Source organism: Miniopterus schreibersii (assembly GCF_964146895.1).
Source record: "Miniopterus schreibersii genome assembly, chromosome: 10".
Lineage (NCBI taxonomy): Eukaryota > Metazoa > Chordata > Mammalia > Chiroptera > Miniopteridae > Miniopterus > Miniopterus schreibersii.
In genome coordinates this window covers 73,294,771-73,316,058 of record NC_138110.1, presented here as the reverse complement: position 1 = coordinate 73,316,058, position 21,288 = coordinate 73,294,771, and the positions used below count along the sequence as shown (strand labels likewise).

The following is a 21,288-nucleotide window of genomic DNA, read 5'->3' as shown; positions in this document are numbered from 1 at the left end:
GGGCTTCTCATCTAAAGCAGCAGATGTATTTCCTCTGTCTCTCTGAAGAGATGACAATGGGAGTAAATTGTGGCCCTGGAGCTTATTCAAAGCTGCTGAAAGCAGAGGAGAGCTTCAGAGAAACCCAGCAGAACTCTGATATCCGTAGGGGTCCCTGGCAGAAGGTGGTTGTTAGGTGGAATGCCCCGTGGAGATGAAAGACCACCAGCCACAAGTGGGTTGGGGCCATAATGTTTAGGAAATGATAAAAAGACTCATTTCCTGACTTAAATCAAAACAAATCAAAACAGCTCCCATGCTGCAGTCATAGTGCCTTGACATTACCCAGCTCATAAACAATGCAGAATGCATTTTGCCTTTGAAACGGGGGCTGGTAATATTTTCCTTCTATAGGGGATCTGGGCAAATGGAAAACTCGATGGCAAATGAGTCAACTTCAATACGTTTTGGATACCAAATGCTTATTCATCAAGAGCCAATCACATATCTCATCTCGCAAAGAGGGCAGGCAGGGAGCAATGTCCCCGTGGGACCTCTGAAGGGCAAATAGCACACTGAGTGCAAGTTTTAGGACTAGGATTTTCTTTTGCCACATTATGGGTGGAAAGGGAACTCGAAGCGTCTGTCCTCAGTTTTCTTTGGCATTCTGGACTGTGCTCCTGCCAGGAGCTCACTGTAAGCAAGTAAGTCAGCATGTAACCTGGATGGCAAATCTTAAAATGCATCCAGCTAAGTTAATCTGAAGCCAGGACGGACACTGGCGATGTCTGGCACGTCACAACAAATTCGAATGGCACATCACCTTTTAAAGGACTGTCTGTTAAAGAGAATCAGGAAACGCTTTTCCTCTTCTGATTTATGCCCTTCGCCTCCGCTGCAGGCTGTCCTCCAGCTCCTTGGCGAGTGTTCACCTACCCAGCCATACTCCAACTAGTCCTTCCTGCACCCAGATCCTTTATTTAATTCACTTTCTTTATTTTCCAGCCTTTCATGTATTGTTTACATGTTCTTCTTTTTAAAACCCTTCCCATGTCCCTTTTACTTTAGAGTAATAATTTATTATTATTTCTGCCTGAGTTACTTATTATGTTTCTTCTTTCAAAAAATGTCTTAGTTACAATCGAATGCACCCGTGAATGGAGAGCAATGAATGAGAACGTTCTGGAGGATGTTGGACGGGTAGGGGGGGCTTGTATTGGGGTGAAAGGAACAGATGGCAGCCGCCAGTGAAAGAAAAACACCTCTAATAGATGAGTATTTAGTTAGTCATTTTCCAAGTCTAAGTTTGCCGAGAGGGGCACTAATGGACACAGCCCGAACCAGCCAGGCACGACAACAGGAAATCGTGGGCAACTATGCCCACTCCAGAGAGCAAAGGGAAAGAGACGGGCCAGCTGGATGGCCTGGATGAGCGTCGGCCCTCGCTAACTGCGGAGTCCCCAGGGATGTGCCAGGGAGGAAAGTGTGAGGGGCACACATTATTAATGCATAGGCATTGCATTTCCCTCTTCTCGCATCGCTACCATTTTTAAAAACAAAATTTTAAATGTTTTTTAAAAGTTGATTTTTTAGAGAGAGAGGGGGTAAGGAAACATTGATCTGTCGGTTGCCTCCTGTGCACACCCCGACCAGGGATTGAACCCGCAAACTGGGTATGTGCCCTGACCCAGAATCGAGCAAGCGACCTTTCGGTGTACGAGACAATGCTCAACCAACTAGGCCGCACCGTCAGGGCTCACAGCACTACCTTTTACTGGGGAAGAGTTGAGTCAGCTCTCAAGCTCTTCTTTATTGCAGAGACTTTGGAAGTGGAGAGAAAGTGAATGCGCTTGGAGGGGCCAGTTTGATTCACCTAATAAGAGCTGGCTGGGGAAAGAGTTTGTTGAGAGAGAAAACAAGCCTTTTGGGCAGGGCGTTCAGGGAGCTGGGAGATGTCAGGGCACGAAAGAGAGGATTGATGCTCTTGAACAGCCGGGGAAAGCAGGGAGAGAAAAAAATAGATCCCCAAGACATGTTCCCGTCAGCATTCTCTGAGAGAGGTCAGCAAATACTCCAATTAGTTTTCATCACTTTTGGCTGTTGGAACTGGGAACGCAGCGCTGGCTGAGACTAGACTACGGGGAGCCTGAGGATTACTTATGTAGCAAAATCTCCTCCTGCACTCAACTCTTAGAACCTCCCTGTCCCATCACGTCACACATCACAATATCAGAAATATGAAAAAGGAGCCTTTGTTCCTTTAATGAGCAGCACAGGTTGATGCTATTTTATGATTCTAATGCTCTTGTAAGGATGCAGGTTTTCTGTTTCAGCCTGAATCCCGAGAGAGGATGCTAAGTTGCCAGCCTCTAGTTTCCCTTAAGAAATGGACGCTGACCTGGGATTCCAGAGCAAGTAGTTCCATTGGAGATGGTTCCAGAAAGCTCTGGTAGGGGAAGGGAAGATGGGGAAGGGAAGACGGGGAAGGGAAGACAGTAGAGAGTGAGTGGTCAAACCTGGTGCCTGAAGAAAATTGTGCAAGCCCTTGCTGAAATGGTATGTCACCTACATATGCACTTGTAAAGAGATGGAAACACACAGAGACTGGTACATACATGCAAACAGACATGTTTATGTGTGTGCAGACACACACACACACACACAAACCCTATAATTAATTCTAAAACACTTGAACGACTTGGATAAATGACTCTGTGCTCGTGGAGTTTGCTTACATCAGCCTGAGTCAGTCATGATCCAGATGGAAGGACCGGGGAAATGTGGGACGGCAGTAACTGGAGGGGCAGAGGCTGTGGGGACGGTAGCTATTATTTACTGAGCACGACAGCTTGTCCACACAGGTGCTGGGTGTTTTTGGTGCGTTAGCACCAAACTCTTGGAGCTCAGCTGAGGAAGGAGCCATAAAGAGGATGGGGTTTCGGACTGGCGCCCAGAAAGCCCGACTTCAGGGGCTGAGGTCTTAGCCGCTGTGCTGCTCTTGCTCCTGACGGGGCGGCTGAGAGGAAGCTGCGCGCTGTCAACAGTCATGGGACTTGCTGCTCGCGAAGCCCTGGTGGTTAACCTCTAACGCTAGGAAATGGACATGACTTTCGTGTCCAGGGAACCCCTGGCTACCTTGCCCCCCCGTGCACGCCTGGCAGGTGTGCCCAGCTGTGAATTCACGTTGAGGAGGTGGACTGGCCGTGGGTGAACCCACAGGAGAGTGAGGCAGTCAGGGCGCGGGGGGCCTCATGCTCGGCGAGAGGCCTTGAAGTCAATTTATATTCAACCAGCTCCGGCTTTGCCCCAACATTTGGGTTTTCTTTCTCACGTATTCACCAAATAGACACCTCAAGCCTGGCACGTGAGGGAAGACGGGCACACCCCTGATTCTCTAGCCTGTTGGGGCTCATGGGGCCGAGTCTGCTCCATCATGGGGCTCAGTCCTGTCCGGAGTGCGGGAGGGGGCGGGGAGGGCAGGGAAAAGGCCCCTGACGTTGCCTGGGTCTTGCAAGGCTTCTGCTTCACTCCCAGGGCCCGTGAGAAGTGCGCCCTGAAGCATTTTCTCTGAGGAGCGCCCCCTCGGAGGGCAGGAGCTACCCCAAGAGGATCGACTCAGCTCAGACTAGGATCAACCATCCCCAGAGTTCACAGGTCACTTCAGTCAATAACTTTGCCAAGACCAACACTTGCTGCGTTCTGAAGAAGCGAATTTCCAGTTTTCTTTTTCTTTCTCCACTTCTCAATTCAACTTCTTTCCCCAGCCCCTCCTACCCCACCCCAAGCAGCACATTCACAGACATGTATTGTCACCACCCCACGAGGACGCCACAGTTGCAGAGTCGGGCGTTATGTCACTTCATGCCAGAAACTGCCTGTAAGAGAGCTTCCAGAGCTCACAGGCCCTGGCTCCTCAGGTATCGGGCTGGCATTCCTGACTGGGGACACAGAAAGGGCCACGCTGACTTTTCGGGGAGACCCCAATGAAGTGGTCCCATTGATTATTTCCCTGGTTTATTTCAGAAAGGATCTGAGAAGTCTTGTTGTAAGAAAGCCCTTCTTTCTGTCTAGTCTAGATCTCTATTGCTGCAGTTTAACAATCAGCACATCCCCAGAGAACAAATTCACTAACACGAAAGAGCATTTAGATACAGAGGCGTGACAGGGGTCACAGTTAGATTAGTGAACATTTAAAGAGTGTCTGAGAAAGGTAGTGTCAAAGGCAACATGGGAAAATTTAACTCTTGAGACCAGTGACCATCAGAGACTGGAAAATCAGAAAGAATAGTTAAAAAAAAAAGTGTACAATAAATCAACATCCCCTAAAAGAGATATGATTTTAAAGATCATTCAAAAGCAACAACCAGCATCTTTGGGTTCGTCAGATTTAATGTGCAATACAAGTGGAAAAAATAAATAAAGCAACATGTACAGACAAGCCCAGACCATCCTGCACTTCGCTTTGAGTCACTGCACATAAACCTGTCCCTTCCCCAGCGTGGGCACACTGAGGCGGTAACTGTAGGTTATTCAGAGCATAACTCAGAGCCTAACTTTGAGTCCATAACTGCCAAAGCGGCATGGCTCCTGCACAGATGGTAAACATTGCCTGGCACTGAAGCATTTCACTGCTGGTCGACTTGGAAAACTCTGTCCACCTGTGCTTTAGGTTTGCCTCTCAACGCCCCCGCATAGTTCTCAGGCTCTGGTTTTCCCATGATACTGAGAAGTTGGTACTGGAATAAATACAAAATAAAAAGCTACATAGGAGAGAAATCAAAGCAGGTTTGAAATCCTGGAAATTGCTAAATGGGAGGTCCATTTATCTAGTGAGGTGCCATTTGAAGAGTTTAAATGGCTAAAATTGCTTGGTTTTGGTCACTTGCATATTTGTTTGGCAACATATGTTAACCATCGGAGTAATTCAGCCTCTAGGGTGGAGGTGGACGTTCAGGTCTATTTCCAACTGGAAAGAAGCACTTAGTCTTTGTAGAGACAAAAGCAAGTCATGAGTTGCTGCCGTCTTGGCTGAAAAATTGAGTTTTCAGATTTTACCTTGTGCATGCGAGCCATTCATTTACTGCCAGGTACACCTGATTCATGTCTCATTTATCTCTTAGGAAATGTTCTGTAAATGGGTTTGGGCCTGGATTTCTCAATGGGCTGATATAACAAACATCCACCCTTTTATGTTCCAATCTGTCAGTATCCATGTGGTAAATGTTGGCCTGCCATTAGCAGTAGTTGACTTGCAGAGATAAACCTTATAAATTATGGTCCACTGTTGAGTGAATCACCCAACAATGACCCAGAAAGTAATTCTGGAGGCCTCTCCCTTCAGTCACATTGGGAATAAGATTGGTGAGGAGGGACAGAGACCCATTTGCTTTGCCTGTCAGCCTCTCTCTGCTTCCCCCACAAAGAAGCCACTGCAAGGTTTAATGACACTGTTGCCTGCTAGGCTTTAATGTTGCCAGTGGCCTCCTTGGAAACAACATATGAGGTGGTTCTGGGGTACCCTTCTGAAGCAATACTGTGCATAAGAGTGTGGAAAATTTCCCAACCAGGGGTCAGGTGAGGCAATTTTTTGGTAGTCCCGGTAATGCTCAGGCTTTCGTTCATCTTTGAGTTTATAGCGTGAACACTCCGTGTCTCAATTTCTCATTTGCTAAAAATACTAATATTTGTCCTGCTGACTTCATAAGATTAATACCTGGGTCAAATGAGTTCCTGAGTTTGGACAGTATTAAATGGTTCTTAACGAGTGGGTGGCTACTGGCTCTCAGAAGAGAAGAGTAATGGTCAAGGATGTACTTCTTGAGAAATTACGACAAATCAGAAGTTCCTGTTTCTGTGCCTCTGAGGTTGTTATCACTCTATGACTGCTCCTACACTGATTTCAGAATTTGGGCCTGGCAGGAGGACCGAACCAGATGAGAGAGCTGACTTCTGAGTTTTGAATCCCATAAAACCAGAAAAGGAGAGACTGCCTTTCAATGTCATGTACTTTGTAGAGAACCTTGATGAGATGACGGGTTTGCAGCCAAAATAGATAACTCTCAATAATAGAGGCAGCAGAGTAAAGCAGTCAGGTTATACTACCTGAACAGAACACCTTTTATTTTTTTTTTTACCTGGGTCCCTTTGTTTAGTTAGGCCTGCTGTGGGTACACACTGAATGGGGAACATGGAGTACATGCCCGTTATAGGAGCAGGAAAATAGAGAGGATTATTCTCTAGAGATATTGCTAAACATATACAATCAGCTTTGGTGTCATTGTTTTGTGTCTTTGTCTAGATTTCTTTCAGGGGGTCATAGATTTCATCTATGAAGGTCACACCTCCTGAAAAGAGACTCAGCCAGGGTCAGAAGATGTTATTAATTATAAATCACATAATGAAGCCACATCCATCATTGTCACTGTGCACCTTAATGGCTCAAGGTGCATCCTAAAAGCTGGAAACTTTTTCACATTCTCCCAGAATGAAATAATAAATCACCACTTTTAGATTCAGTCATTTACTTTCTGGGTCACCTTGGAAGAGCAGCAGCTTACAACATCAGTTAGATGGTGATGATACCACGACCCTTCATTGCTCCTGATAGGATAAAAATCAGGTTATATATGTTTAAGCTCTTTAAGAAATACACACACATGATATATTAATGGAATATTTATCAGGAATTATTAGGAAATAAACTATTCCATATAAGTGAAATTTCCAGGAACTGAAACTTACCTATTTAGCACTAAATTGATTAAAAAAGTAGGTGTTTTCAATGGAAATCTTTCCAAAATCTATTAGAATAAAGAATAGAAATTGACACTTTTTCTTAAGTTTTCATTAAGGTGCCAAATTAATACACAGTGATAAAATCAGAGTTTCTCAGAGGATATTTGCATTGCACTTAATGTCTCACATTACTCTGCTTGTTGAATCTTTCTGATGGCTTTTTATTTTTATCCCCTCTGTCCCCAAGGGAGACTTCCTTCCTCCACCCTTCCCTTCCTTCATTTATTTCACAAGTATTTTCTGATGGTCTACTTGGTACAGGGTGCTATGTGACCAACTGGTTACACGAAGATGAATGAAACTTAGTCCCTAACCTCAAAATAATTACTATGCAGTGAGGGAACAGACCAATTTTGAGAATGAAGTTTCAATAAAATAAAATATAATTTGAATAATTGCACGAACATGGATTGGAGACAGGTATTTCAGAGGTCAAGGTAAGATGAACAAGACAAGTTCTCAAGCAGTTTAGCGATTGTGTATCATATTATTATGTTCATTAGCTCTTTGAAATGGTTGGGGATACCAGATAAAATTTCTATATAAAGGAAATAGTATCACGCTTTTATATTATCACCAATGTTTTTTACCTTGTGGTAGCAACCAAACCTCCAGACATGGTGCCCAGGGGAAATGGGCAAACTTTAGACATCTGCTTTTGCATTTTCAGCTTATTAGTTAGCAGCAAATGTTCCAGAGCATCTTTAATCAAGCAGATAGCATGGTGGATGAAATGACTCCCAGATGGAAATCAGGAGACCTGCTTTTAAACTTCAGCTCTTCTATTAAATCTCTGGAGCTCAGTAAGGATGAGAAGATTGTATTTGGATCAACAAAGTCTCTTCCAGCTTGACAAGTGTATAATGATCATCATGAAAGCTTTTATTTCCTCCTTGCTTCCATAGGTCTAACTGTTATTTTATGGTCATATGAAAAAAGACCCTCCCTTCATGGACTCACTTCTCATCTGCTCATGAGTTAAGCAGCAGAGGTTGCTGAGTCCTTCATGATGGGTCTCTGGCCAATATCTTCAACTTTATGGTAGACTGTGTGAAAATGGTCACAATACTTTATTTTCCCCTATATACTTCACTCACTCTCTTTGTAATGTGATTTTTTGGCTCTTCGTATCAATAGGTTAGGCCTAGTTCCCCTGCCCTTGAATCTGGGCTGACCTTTTGACTTGCTTTGGTATTTACTTTGCAATAGAATTCAGCAGAGGTGATGGTGTGCCTGTTATGAAGCGTCAAGAAGCATGGCAGCCTCTGGACTCCCCGGGGCCTTTTGCCGTCACCAAGCTGGGCTAACCTTCTGGGAGATGCGGGACCACAAGGAGCAGAGAGGTCAGCTCAAATCTCCCACCGGAGGCCCCAGCCACGTTAGGGGTCCTCGCTAACATCACCAAAGTTATCTAGATAACCCGTAACTACCCAGATGTATGAGGGAGTCACCTAGCAGAGGTCAGCCTGAATTATTGAAATGTAGAATAGTTAGCTAAAAAAACCATTGTTATTTAAGCTGTTATGTTTGGGGATAGTTTTTTAATGTAGCGATAGCTACGTGATACATCTATAAAACTCTCTACCCTCCAGCCACCCTGGCCTTTTATTCCTCAGACACGCTGAGTTTGTATTTTCCTCAGATCTTTAGGTTGGCTCTCTTTTTGTGATCCAGGTCTCAGCTTAAATGCAACCTCTTTGGAGAGGCCTTTCCAACCATCCTTTCTAATTGTACTACCTAATTATCTTCTATCACGTGACCCTGCTTTAGTACTTTACATAGTATCTACTATTTCTCAAAACTGTCTTTTTGTTTTGTTATTGTCTAGCTTACCCAATTAGAATGTCAATGCCATGAAATCATGGAGTCTGTTGTAGGCCCAACTGCTGGCACATGTTAGGGCACTTAATAAACACTGGTGAAGGAAGAGAAGGGTTCTTTAACTCACTACAATCTGGCAGAAGCAATATATAAAACCTGGGTAGCTGTTATTGCCCTGTACTAACAGAGTTCTTACAGCTCCGTTTCTGGCCTAGCCATCTCTCAGGCTGCCCCTGACACTGCTGGCATCACCCTTTGGTGGGGTGAATCTGTCCTATTCCATCATGGCTCATTAACTCTGACCTGCTCTTCACCTCAGCTTGGCCTTTGACACCCTCCCCCCCATTCCCCAAGGCTCTCAGCTCAGCTTTCAGTTCCTCCCTCTATTTATCTCTGGTCACTAAGGAGAATTAATTATTCCCTTATCTACATTTTTAGAGCTCATAACAAATGTTTCTATGATAGGCTTTTACATTAGCCTGAAAATTCATTGAAGTCAGAGACTTATTCAACTCTGTATTCTCAGTGCTTGGCAAGAAGTCCCTCCAAATATACTCGACATATTAAATAAGATACAATCTAGAATAATTCTGCATAATAGAGGGAATTATAATCTTACAATTTAACATGGTCAACACTGTTATTTCTAGGGTTGACCTAGCTATGTATAAATATTTAAAAATTTAACATCCCATACCAGCTTTAGTGGAACGAATGAGCCAACCACATCTGGAATACTTTTCCTCTCAAACTATGTGCATGACTCATCATATTTGGATTTCACAGTTTTATCTAAGTATCAGTATAGTTTCAAGAGAGACCTCTCTCTGAGACATATGGCAAAAGCATTATGGTTAGGTCTGACAGCAATTTTTTTCAGGAAAGGTATCAAAACCAGAAGAGTTTGTAGGCAGCTCATCACATATTGCTCTGAACTCTTTACATAGGACATAAAAAGGATTTTGGAGTCACTGAAAATGTCTCTGTCAATGAGCCCGCTGGTCTACCCAGGACTTGCCCAGGCAAAGTGCTATTGAGAAACGGGGTGGGGTTGGAGGACAATTTCCCCGTGGAATATACATTTGAACCTAGAGAACAGCAGTTTTACTTGCAAACTCCAATGCCCCTCAGGTGTATTAAGTCATCGCCTGCCCGGGGTGATGTGTTTGAGGATTTGAATGGTTTTCTGTGGGCAGTGTCAGCCTTTCATATCAGTCAGTATTGCGGGTTCCCTCACCGAAGGATATTTTAATTAATTTACTTACTTTGGCATACTTCAGCTATTCAGTGTCAATGCCAAGTCAGTAACAAATCATCTAGTTACCTTGAATAATTTATCTGTGAACCAAGAGCTAGTGAGGAACTAAAGAAATTCACATAAACGTGGCACAGATTGCATTGCCAATACCCGTTAGCTGAAGGGAGATGAGGTTGTATTGTCCATCTTTATGTCCAAATAATTGTGTTTTAGAAAAATCTATAAAATAGTTCATCCTTATAAAGTCAGTGTTTAGTATCAAAACACGATACATGCAAATTCTGCCCTCATCTTGGAAGCAACACTTTTGCAGAAAAATGTCTGGTTAAGAAAATACGGCGGCGCTCACAATAAGAAAGCTTAACTAATGAAATGCATCGTGTTCAACTTAATGGCAATAATAGCACCCTTTTCAATGTTTGTGGGGAGGGCACACTGCTAACCTCAAGAAGGTTTGATTATTTACTCATTCAGTAGATCAATGAAGCTTTCGGTTCCTTTATTTAACAAATATTTAGTGAGCACCTACTATGAAAAGCACCTTGTCAAATGCTAGGAATGCAAAGAATAAATGGGGTAGATAAGACAGGTTTCTGTGTTTATGTTTAGGCTCTCTCGTCCTAAAAGCGCGTTTAATAGGCCGTATGCTCCGTATTTCTCGAGTAGGTCCTCATAAACAGTGCTGGTCTAGCGCTAACCCATTGTAAAGAAGAGAAAACAGACTAAAAGAAAGTAACTTGTTTAAATCACATGGCTGGAAAGTGGCAGAGTTGGGATTTAAAGTGAGAAGAAAAATGAGGTCGGGTAAAGGAAGAGCAGGATACAAGAAGCAAGAGAGCCACAACATAACACAACACAACACAACACAACACAACACAACACAACACTCTGAAACAAATGTAAATGGAAACTGGCTTGGGGTGAATGATAAAAACCAGTTGATAGAAACGGGCATGGGCTGGTAGGGCGTTGAGTGCCTCCGGGGTCCTGGAATTCCAGGATCAGAGAGAAGTTAGTGTCAGATAGCTGTTTTGACACGAGCAGGGAGCCCCTACTGGAACCCACGAGAAAATTCTTTTCCCCAGGCCTGGGGTTTCCTGAAGTCCAGGCGTCTTTGGAGAGAAGCTCGGCAAACGTGTGATATTTTTTTGCTTGTCTACAGTCTAAACGTGGAAATTTCTAAGTTTATACTCTTTGGCTTAAGTGAAAGTCACGGCTGCAGTACCAAGTATGTGAGTTCAAGAGGAGAAATCTCTCTCTCTGTTTTTGAAATCTTGGATCCTGGTTTTTGGTCAATGCCAGGGGTCTTTCAGTTTGGGGATTTCTAACAACTTTATATAGCAACTTATTTTTTTTGGGGGGGGCACCAAAAATGTACCAAATAACCATTATCTTTCAAACTCCCTAATTGAAATTAAAATAATAAAAACAATCCCCTGGGAAGACACTGTAGCTTGCTAACAAGCAATGGAAGAACAACGTGTAGGCAAATATTTTAAAAAGTCATAAACAGAACTGGGCTATAAAATGAAACGAAAGGGCCACTTTTCCCTTACAATATTTAGGTTTAGAACAGTGTTTATATTAACTCTGTCCAAATAAAAGGTGAGGTCAAATGTGCAGTGATGCCCCATTTTCCCAAGAAAATATCCAAAAAATGTTTTATGGGCAGCGTGACTACAAAAGCATTTTGGAATATGAATGAAGCGGTCAAATGTCTCCTTATGGTAATTGTTGTTTACTCACAGCTTGATTACAGTGACACCCTCCTCTTGCCTGACCTGCAAGGCCATGCCCCGGGCAATAGTGACGGTGTCTTTAAGTTTCTTTGCTTCTTTTTTTCACTTGTTTTATTGGGCTACTTCTACAAGCATCCAAATTGGCATGGAGTAAGGTTAAGATGACTTATGTCTCTCCCAAGTAGAAGTTTATTTTTTAAGTAAAATAAGCGTAGAGCAACTAATATTATAAGAGGCTTTGTGAGCACTTCACCTTAAGGCAATCCACTCCTTTCTGAGGGCTATTTTGGTAAAACTTCAGCTCACGTTAGGACAAATGCAATATTTTATGAATTATTTTGAATATTATTATTAAAAGTCCTTCTATTCGTTATTAACATAAAGGTGTGAAAATGAAAAAAATTCCCATTTTAACAATCAAATCATAAAACTTAATTTTCCCTTCACCACCCCTGTATTTGTTAAGGGTCCAGAGAGTGGGCTGGACACAGATAACGAAATGTCACCCTTCCAAACTCTTGTGGAAATGACAAAGGACCAGAAGGGATGTAAAAAGTGAAATCTACACACAGGCTCTAAACGAGGGAATGTGCCAGGAGCTGCCTGGCATTTCTGGCAGATTAAGTGCAGAGGGGCCGGGCGGGGACCTGCGGAGAGGACTCGGTAGGGCAGGCCCTGGGAGCCGGGTTTTAATCCCATCACTGCCGCTCGGCAGAGCCGCCCTCAGCGGTGCTGGCTCCAGGCGACCCTGGGCACAGATGGCTCTGCGGCCTGGGGAGCAGGGCTGCAGGCCTGTGACGAGGGCAGAGGCCCTGCTGGGGCTGACTCACGGCTGCTCGGCCAAGGGCAGGAGGCGGCTGAAGGACCCTGCCTCGGGCCGGGCCTCTGAACGGGTGGATCAAGCCAGAGTGAATCTCGGCTTTCACGCCTCCCTTCCCTGGGCCCAGAGTATGTGGTCAGCCGTCTGCCAGGGTCCATCTGGTGGAAGGAAACGGGGTTAACACACCTGCTTCTGTGAGAAGGAGCCGAGGCCACCCTCCAGCCCCTTAAGGAGGCTGGGCTGTTCATCCTAAGACTTTGAGCTGACACTGTCCACCCATATAGCTTCTCAGCAAGGGATACCGGAAAAACGAGTGTATTTCTAATTTCCAACCAGATTCCTGAAAGCAGAGCTGAGAGCCACCTGGAAGGAGATGCTTTGATATCAGTGAAGACTGCGTGAAGGGCAGGAACACGATTGTTAAATCCAAACCTGCCGTGCCAGAAAAATGTAGAAAATTGTATTAGTGAAGGAAAGGGTAAATTCGAGAAAATCTACCAGAACTTGGAAAAAAATGATGAAGATATAGAAAAGAGAGAAGAGAGATGGATGATGGATCAGGGATAGCCAATACTGCAAAGATGTCAATTATTCACACATTAATTGAGAAATTTAATGCAATTCCGATCAAAAGTTCCAAGGGATATTTTTTGAAATTGAAAAACATTACTTCAGAGTTCTGAAGGGATTAATAGGCTGGGATGGTTGTTAGAAGTAATTGTAAAGATGGATGACTGGAGAGGTATGAGGTATATTTTACAGTCAGAATAATCAAGACACAAAGGTTAGTGCAAAAAAAGTTAAATTCAGTGAAACAAAACGTAAACTCCAGAAGCTGGCTCTTCAGATTAGAGGGGAAAGATGGGCTGTTTAATAAGCCATATTGTGATACTTGCTAAACTATTTGGGGGTATTTTATAACGTGCTCCAAAATAAATCCTGTTGGATTGAAATTATTACTTGTGAAAAAGTAATTTGGAACAAGTCAGGAAATAGCTGATCCCAGGATAGAAAGGCCTTTGTGGCAAAAAAAAGTAAAGGAAGAGGTTATGAAGTAAAATTAAAAAAAAAGAAACTGTGAACTTTCTATACATAAAAAACCCTGAAACCTGATTAAGATGTCAATGATATCTTGCAGTACATGTAGAGTTACTGTGATAAAGAACATAATTGCATAAGAGACAATAGAAATAGAAAAATCGGCAAGAGAGGGCAGGCGCTCAGCAAAAGGAGGCATAAAATGTGCAAATGTGTGGGAAACACGCCTACCAGAAAAATGCCCCTTCTCAGAGGGGGGAAGGACGTCACTGAACATCTCCTCTCCTCCGGGAGTTAGTGAGGCACCGAGAAGATGGGCTCCAGCACTGGAGCTGAGGGGGGTATAGTTCTTTCCCACAGATTATACTGGGGAAAAATTACTTAAACACATTTCTAGCCAGGGAAGGCACAAATAGCAATTAAAACATTTAAGAATGAGTGTATGAAAGTCCTGGCACTAAAAATAACTTAAACATGATCAGTAACATTCACTTAACCATCACAACAACAAAACCTCTAGAGCCCAGTTCCTCAGTCTCAACACTACTGGGATTTGGGGCTGGGTGACTTTTTGTGTTGTGGGCCCTGTCCTGTGCCCTGTAGAATGCTGAGCGACATCTCTGGCCCCTACCTGCTGGGTCCCAGGAGCACTGCCTCCCTCCCCCACAACTGTTGACAGTAATAACTGTCTCAGGCATTGCCAAGTGTTCACTGGGGGCCCCAATCATCCCTCTCCCCCCTGGTGAAAACTGTGGCTCTAAAGCCAAATTATAAAATGAGGTGGGGGGAAGCTCAATTTAAAACCTTCACCTATATTGATTGAAACTGGAAAGTAGCCAAGTGGAGAAGTAACAGCATGCTGAAATCTAATATCTTTCTCAAAGGTGATTTAGTAAATATTGTTTGATAGTTGACATTTTATAGAGAAAAACAGGTTCATATAGCAATTAAATTGTTTAAGTTTTTTATGGAACTCATACAGAGAATAAAGATAGATTGTAGTTTTCAAAGCATGAGGGGAAGGGAAAGATTACATATATTTTACAGATATTACACATATTTTAAAAAATATATGTAATCCATAAAAATATATGTAATATATATAATCCATAAAATATATGTAATAAAAATATATGTAATCCATAAAATAAAGGAAAAAAGGGAACTAGTCTAGAAGTCATAAGAACAAGTATATTAGTTTTCATAATAAATAAAAATGCCCTATGAAAAGATATATACTTTTAGTTGAGATTAAAAATCCAAATCTAACTGTATGCTATTTTTAAAAATTACAATACAAAAAGTATTGACCCAGGAAGGCAAAAAATAAAGGATTAACAAAGATGAATCAGGCTCATGTACTAATAGGAGAGCAAGATGGTGATAGTAATATTGGATAAAGTAGACTTGAGAGCAAAAAGCATTGAATGATATGACTATATTGATAAGAAACTATATTCACAATGAGGATATAAAGTGATGACTCTGAACGAAATAATACCACATCAAAACACTTAAGACATTCTTGCTATAGACTGAATGTATTTAACCCCAATAATATGTTGAAATCCTAACTCGCAATGGGTTGGCATTCAGAAATGGAGCCTATGGGAGGCGATTAGATCATAAGGGTGGAGCCCTCAGGAATGGGATTAGTGCCCTTATGAAAGAGACTCTACAGAGCTCCCTCGCCCCTTCTGCCATGTGAGGACACAGCCAGATGACTGAGAAACAGGGCCCACACCAGATACTGAACCTGCTGGAGTCTTGGTCTTGATCCCAGCCTCTGGAACTGTGAGAAATAGATGTCTGTTGTTTAAGTCACCCAGTCTATGGTATTTTTGTGTTAGCAGCCTGAGCTGATCAAGACACTATGAAAAGGGCAGGCTCCGGGGAGCCAGTAGGCCTGGAAAGAGAGACACATGGAAAAGGCTGGGACCCAACCTGCAGCCTGGAGCACAAAGCCCAGTTACCCTCAGGCCTACCGCCTTCAGGTCTGCAGCCAGCCAGTGCTGCTGTAGACGCAGCATCGAACCTGGCTTCCTCCAGGATCATTCTGTTCCCAAAAAAGCAGATGATGCTCCTATGTTGAATAATCTCTTTCTGTCCGAGAAACCCAACCATGGCACCCAGTCACTCACCAACGTCATTCTGTTCTTGAGTCTCAGTGGAGTCACCACATTAGCCTCCCAAATCCTAAATCTTCTCACTTCCCTCTCCAAAGTAAATCTAAGCTCACTTCTGTCACTTCCAAGACCCTACATCTCTGCCCCACACTCAGTCCCCTGTCATTCTCTGCTTCCCTCCACTCTGGCCACGCTGGCCTCTGCCTATTTCTCCAAGGCAAACAGTCCTTTTTGGAATTTGAACTTCACTGTCTTCAATGAGTACAACAGCCAGCACATACTTTGTAATACCCAGTTCACTGACTTCTCCGCTCAGATACCAACTCTTTTAATTAATGTCTCTTATGCAACTGTAACTGAATTCCAGTGTCATGAAAACATTAATCTTCTAAAATACCTTTAAAATAAATATATAAATACAAAGGGGCCTCTTTGAATGTCATTAAAGCTTAAGTTGCTCTCTGGATATGTAGCTGCATGATCTGCAATGAAATATATTTTCCTTTCATGTAGCATCGTTGGGCCAACAAATGGAGCACTTTGAGATACACGTTAACTCATTTTTAGGAGCTGTCACCAATGGGCTTGTAGCTTTCCTCTTAAAGTAGAAGTGTATGAACCAAACTTTAAGGGTTAAGGTGACTTTGCCATAAAAAACTTTCCCACATGTTCTTCTTCTGATTAAAAAGACGTATTTCATTTAAAAATACGTAATACAAAATCTGCCAGAAATACAAGATGACCCATTTTCAAAGTGGTGCTTTTAGCTCAGGGGTTCTCTCTCTTTCCCTACACACAAAAAAAAATCTATTGGAATAACAAAAGGAATGCAAATTTAAGATAAAATATGCAACAGAGCTGAAATATCCAGAAGGACAGACTTGACAAGCCAGGTTGCAAGAGTTTTTGGAAGACAGGAAACAGATGGCATCGAGCTGAGCACAGGTGAAGGGCGAAGGGAGGCGGCACATATGGTTTCAGTGCATCGGCGGTAGGGATGTGTATGAAATGAATTTATTCTCTATCTTTAAAAAATTGGTAATTTATTTTACAATTTTAGATAAAAAGAACCTATGCATTATGTGTCACAGTTTACGTGGGTGACTCACTATCTCTCGTTCTGGGATGTTGGGAGTTTTTGGCACTGCTGTGTGCAGCAGACTCTGTCAGTGCCCCTGGAACCCACGCTTGCCCCTCCACGTCTCTGGCCCTGAGGGGGTCGCTTGCTTTGCACAGCCAGTCACCTCTCTGCTCGCCACTAATCAGGGGCTGGAGCAGCAGATTGAACGAACAGCAGATCCTGGAGCTTTGACCTCCTCTGAGCTCTGCACCCTGAGAGACTGGCAGGGCTTCAGCCCAGGCTATCCATGCCCCACCCCTACAAGCACCTTTGCAGTTTCCCTGCTTGGGGAAGGGAGGGTGCAGGCCACGCAGGTTAGTGATATTTTTATTTCATGAATGACAAGGAGCCAGATAATAGAAACACCGCTGACATATGTATATCTGTAATAGCAGCGGCTTGAAGAGGGGACCCACCTGAACGTGAAGAGCAAATGCAGGCATTGCATGGGGGTGGGTGGAGCTTCCAGGGTTCTGGAGCCAGACCCCAGGGTTGGCACAGGCTCTGCCAGGTCTCCTTGTGTGTGAAATGTGATAACCATCACGCATGTCATAACTATATACCCCTCACAGGGTTGTTGGGAATTAAATGAGTTAACATAACTCATTCTCTGCTTCCCTCCACTCTGGCCATGCTGGCCTCTGCCCATTTCTCCAAGGCAAACAGTTCTTTTTGGACTTTGAACTTCAGTGTCTTTAATGACTACAACAGCCAGCACATACTTTGTAACACTCAGTTCACTAACTTCTCTGCTTAGATACCAACTCTTTTAATTAATGTCTCTTATGCAACTGTAGTTGAATTCAAGTGTCATGAAAACATTAATCATCTAAAATACCCTTAAAATCAATATATAAATACAAAGGGGCCTCTTTGAATATCATTAAAGCTTAACTTGCTCTCTAGATACGTTGCTCCACAATCTGCATAAAGCACTGAAAGCAACGCTTGGAACACGCTCAGCTCTCTTTAAATGGTAGCTCACTGAAACAACGGAGAGAGCAGGGCAGGGAGGTTATCCCAGTTTAAATTCATCATCTCAGCAGAATGCGAGGCATATTTCTATCAATATTACATGAACAATTTGCTATGAGAAAAGAATAAACAGGAAAAGGAGAAGCCGTTAAGAAATTTTAAGCAATTACTGCCCCAAATTTAATTTAAGAATAAAACAGGCATTGCTAAAAACCAAGTTAAAGAGTAAAATGAATTCAAAGACTTCTCCCAGAGACCAGGGCAGAGAGAGAATGAAATAAAGAAAGCCCGGCGGGAGGCATGCGGGAGAGCCTGGGACATCTGTCTAGCAGCAGGTAGGGTGACGGGACAAGACGTGGCTGTGGGGCGGGCTCGCAGTGCAACATGCGGGCCTTGTACCATGGGAGCCCGCGCCTGGAGCCTGTATGTCATGTTAGCCACTGTCGCCCCGACACATTTAATGAAAAAGCACCAGTCTGAACAGGAGGAAACAGGGGAGATGGCAGAATAAGCAAAAATAACTTTGTTCTGCGGGCAAGTCTCATTTCAGATTGGCGACCCTCACGGGGGGACAGACAAGATTACTGAACACAGATCGGATCCTGGGAAATGTCTAAATTTCCAGGAGAAAGGAGAAGTCCTATAAACTTCTTAGACGGGGCAGAAAAAAATTATAGAGAGAATCAAAGTGGACTTCTCAGGTACTGGACTTTATACGCAATACGCCAAATGCTGGGAGAAAACAGAACATGGTTTACGGAGTTCAGGGGGAAAGGGACTGTGGCTGCCAAAGGCACTTGGAAGCCGCCAAACCTTCACGTGGGAGCGCGGAGGACACCAGTGAAGTTGGTTATCCCAGGAAAAGACAGGAAAGGCGAAAAACAAAAGCAAACCAACAAAAACCCCATCAAAATGGTATAATATGCAGAGGACCTGAAACGAGGGGGAGAGGCACATAGTAATAGGTGGTCACGGTGAACGCGAATGACTTAGAGGCCTAGCAAAAAACAAAGATTTTCAAATGGGATAAACCAAAGCAAGTACTGGTTACATACTGTCGCCAAGAGGCACCCAAAACAGGGCTGCGATGCTAACATCAGGAGAAACAAGGTATGTGAAAGTACCGAAAGGGATACAGGGACCACTGCGTATTATTGTTAAAGGGGACAGCATGCCCCAGAGAGATGCAACCGTCACAAACCCCGCACACTCAGAGCCTTGGGAGACTTAAATCAGCAACTCAGAAATTCACAGGGGAGTCAACTGGACGCCAAATACAGTGGAGACTTGACACACGTCTTTCAAAACTCGGCAGATCAGGAAGAGCAAAGAACGGAAAGGATACAGAGGACCCATGAAGCCCAAAGAACACGTGGGTTTCACGGTCCTGTACCAAGCGCATCGTCAACCCAAGTGCACGTGTCTCCCAACACTCATTGCAAAAGAATTCTAGGCTCTTTCGAGAGGAATAATAATAGAAGGTCGCATTCCGAAGCCTGCGAGATGGATCCAAATCTTGATTTAAAGAATATTTAATGACGAATATTTATTAATAAAATACATATAGCTTTTTATTACAAACAAAATATCGGAGTATAAACTCAAGAAACAAAAACAAGAATTTCAAAGGAAATAGGAAAAAGGTATTCTTAAGATAAAATTGAAAACAAAATCCCTCCTTTCCCCAGGAGCAGAATTGATAAATAAAACGAAATTTTGGTTTCTTGAAAATGACAAAGTAATAGACAAAACTTTAAAAAGTATAAAGAAAACAGCAATATACTAAATTAAGAATAAAAGCAGATAATTATAGATACTGGAAGGATTTCTAAATGATAAGAAAATACTGTGTGCAAATCACAGCAACAAGTTTGATAATTGAGTTGAATCCGTACTGTGCAAGGAATCTATCAGTTACCAAAATGGGCCCAGGAAGTGGCTAAATAGACACCACACGTTTGAAGAGAAACTGAAATGTTGTCAACAATGTAGTTCTGATGAAGAAAACGGCCCAGTTTTAGGAGTTATGTTGACCTTCAAGGAGCATGTTGTTCCTTTGCTACTGAATGAAACTGTTAAGCACAGAAAAACAAAGCTCCCAGTTCTTCATGAGGGCTTAACCACTTCTGTGAAAAATGCTACTGAAAAGGAGACTGGAGACACATATCGTAGGATATAGATTTAAAAAATTCTAAATAAAATATCAAAAACTGAATCCAGAGTATAATAAAGGTTACTATCTCATGACAAGTAAAATCTAATCTAGTAATTTGGGATGCTTTTTTTAAATATTAGGAGATCTATTAAAATAAAATACTTTATTAAATCGATTGAAAGAAAAAATAAACAATATGCTCATGTAAATACATGTTTCAAGTATATTTGATAAAGTGTCTATTTCTGATAAATACTCTTTATAACTTAGAAACATAAAAATATTTTGAAATATGATAAAGGGTTTTCATTAGAATCCAAAAGACAAAAAACAACAATGGGGAGGCATTCTCATTAAATTCGTGAACAACACAAGGATGTCCACACTGATAGCTATTACTCATTTCTTTGGAAACTGTAACCAAAACAATGTCATGAAAAATGTATGAGATATAAATATTATAAAAAGCATGTCAATTTATTATTATTTATATTTTATCTGAGTTTCTTCTGAGAAAATTCAACCGAATCATAATTAATATGATTCTGAAAGCTGAAGAAAATCAACATTTAAGAATTTCATAGCGTTCCTATGCACTAGCAGTAGTCTTTTAGAAAAAGTAATAGGAAAAAGGTATTTATAATAACAACCCAAACATAAAAGTCCAGGGGACAAATCTACAGGAAATATGTAAGACCTAAATAAAAAAAAACTATGAAATATTACTGAAGGACCTACAAGAAGATGTGAATAAATTCAGAGACATACCATCATCTTGAAGGGGAAGACCCAATATTGTAAATATGTCAATTTCACCCCTTCCCAATAATATATAAGCTTAATGGAAACTCAATCCAAATACTGATTTAAAAAATTTGTATATGATAAATTCAAATAATTAGGACTAGATAAATTAAATAAGTGCTATTGAGTCAGTTAGTTAACTGAAAAAGAAACCCTTATGTCTCATCATACACAAAATCACTTCCAAATAGATTAACCATGTGAAAGTTTATTTTTAATCAATTTGCCAAATACTTTTTATGATTTTTACCTTGTGGAAAAATATAGAGGCATTTTTCTTATTCTCTTCTTAAAGGACTGAACAGGGAAGAGCTTTCTAAAACCTTTTGTTTCTTTCTAAAAAAAGAAAAATACTTAAGGCCAGATCCTACACAAGGCCCATGGGTTGAGGGAGGCTCCCCAAGCCCGCCCAGGCCTTCCCAGGCCTCCCACCTGGGTGACTTGGGGGAACTCTGGGAGGCCAGAGGTGGGAATTTTAATTAAAAGGAGCTGTGGGCTTGGTGCATGACTAAGATGGGACAGTGCCATCTATGGCTGCTAGGGGCACTGCTGTCGCCAAAGCACCAAAGTTCTTGGAGAATTGAGGACCTCCTTTCAGTAAAGTACATGGATGCTCAAGCCTCTAGTTAAAAAAATTGACTGAGGATCCAATCACACT

General features: G+C 42.3%; 1 protein-coding gene across 1 annotated transcript in view; it reads right to left on the bottom strand.

The window, feature by feature from the left end:
• The window catches only part of PCSK2 (proprotein convertase subtilisin/kexin type 2), a 180,136-nt gene that overhangs the window by 118,555 nt on the left and 40,293 nt on the right, over positions 1–21,288 (bottom strand). The window lies entirely within an intron of this gene.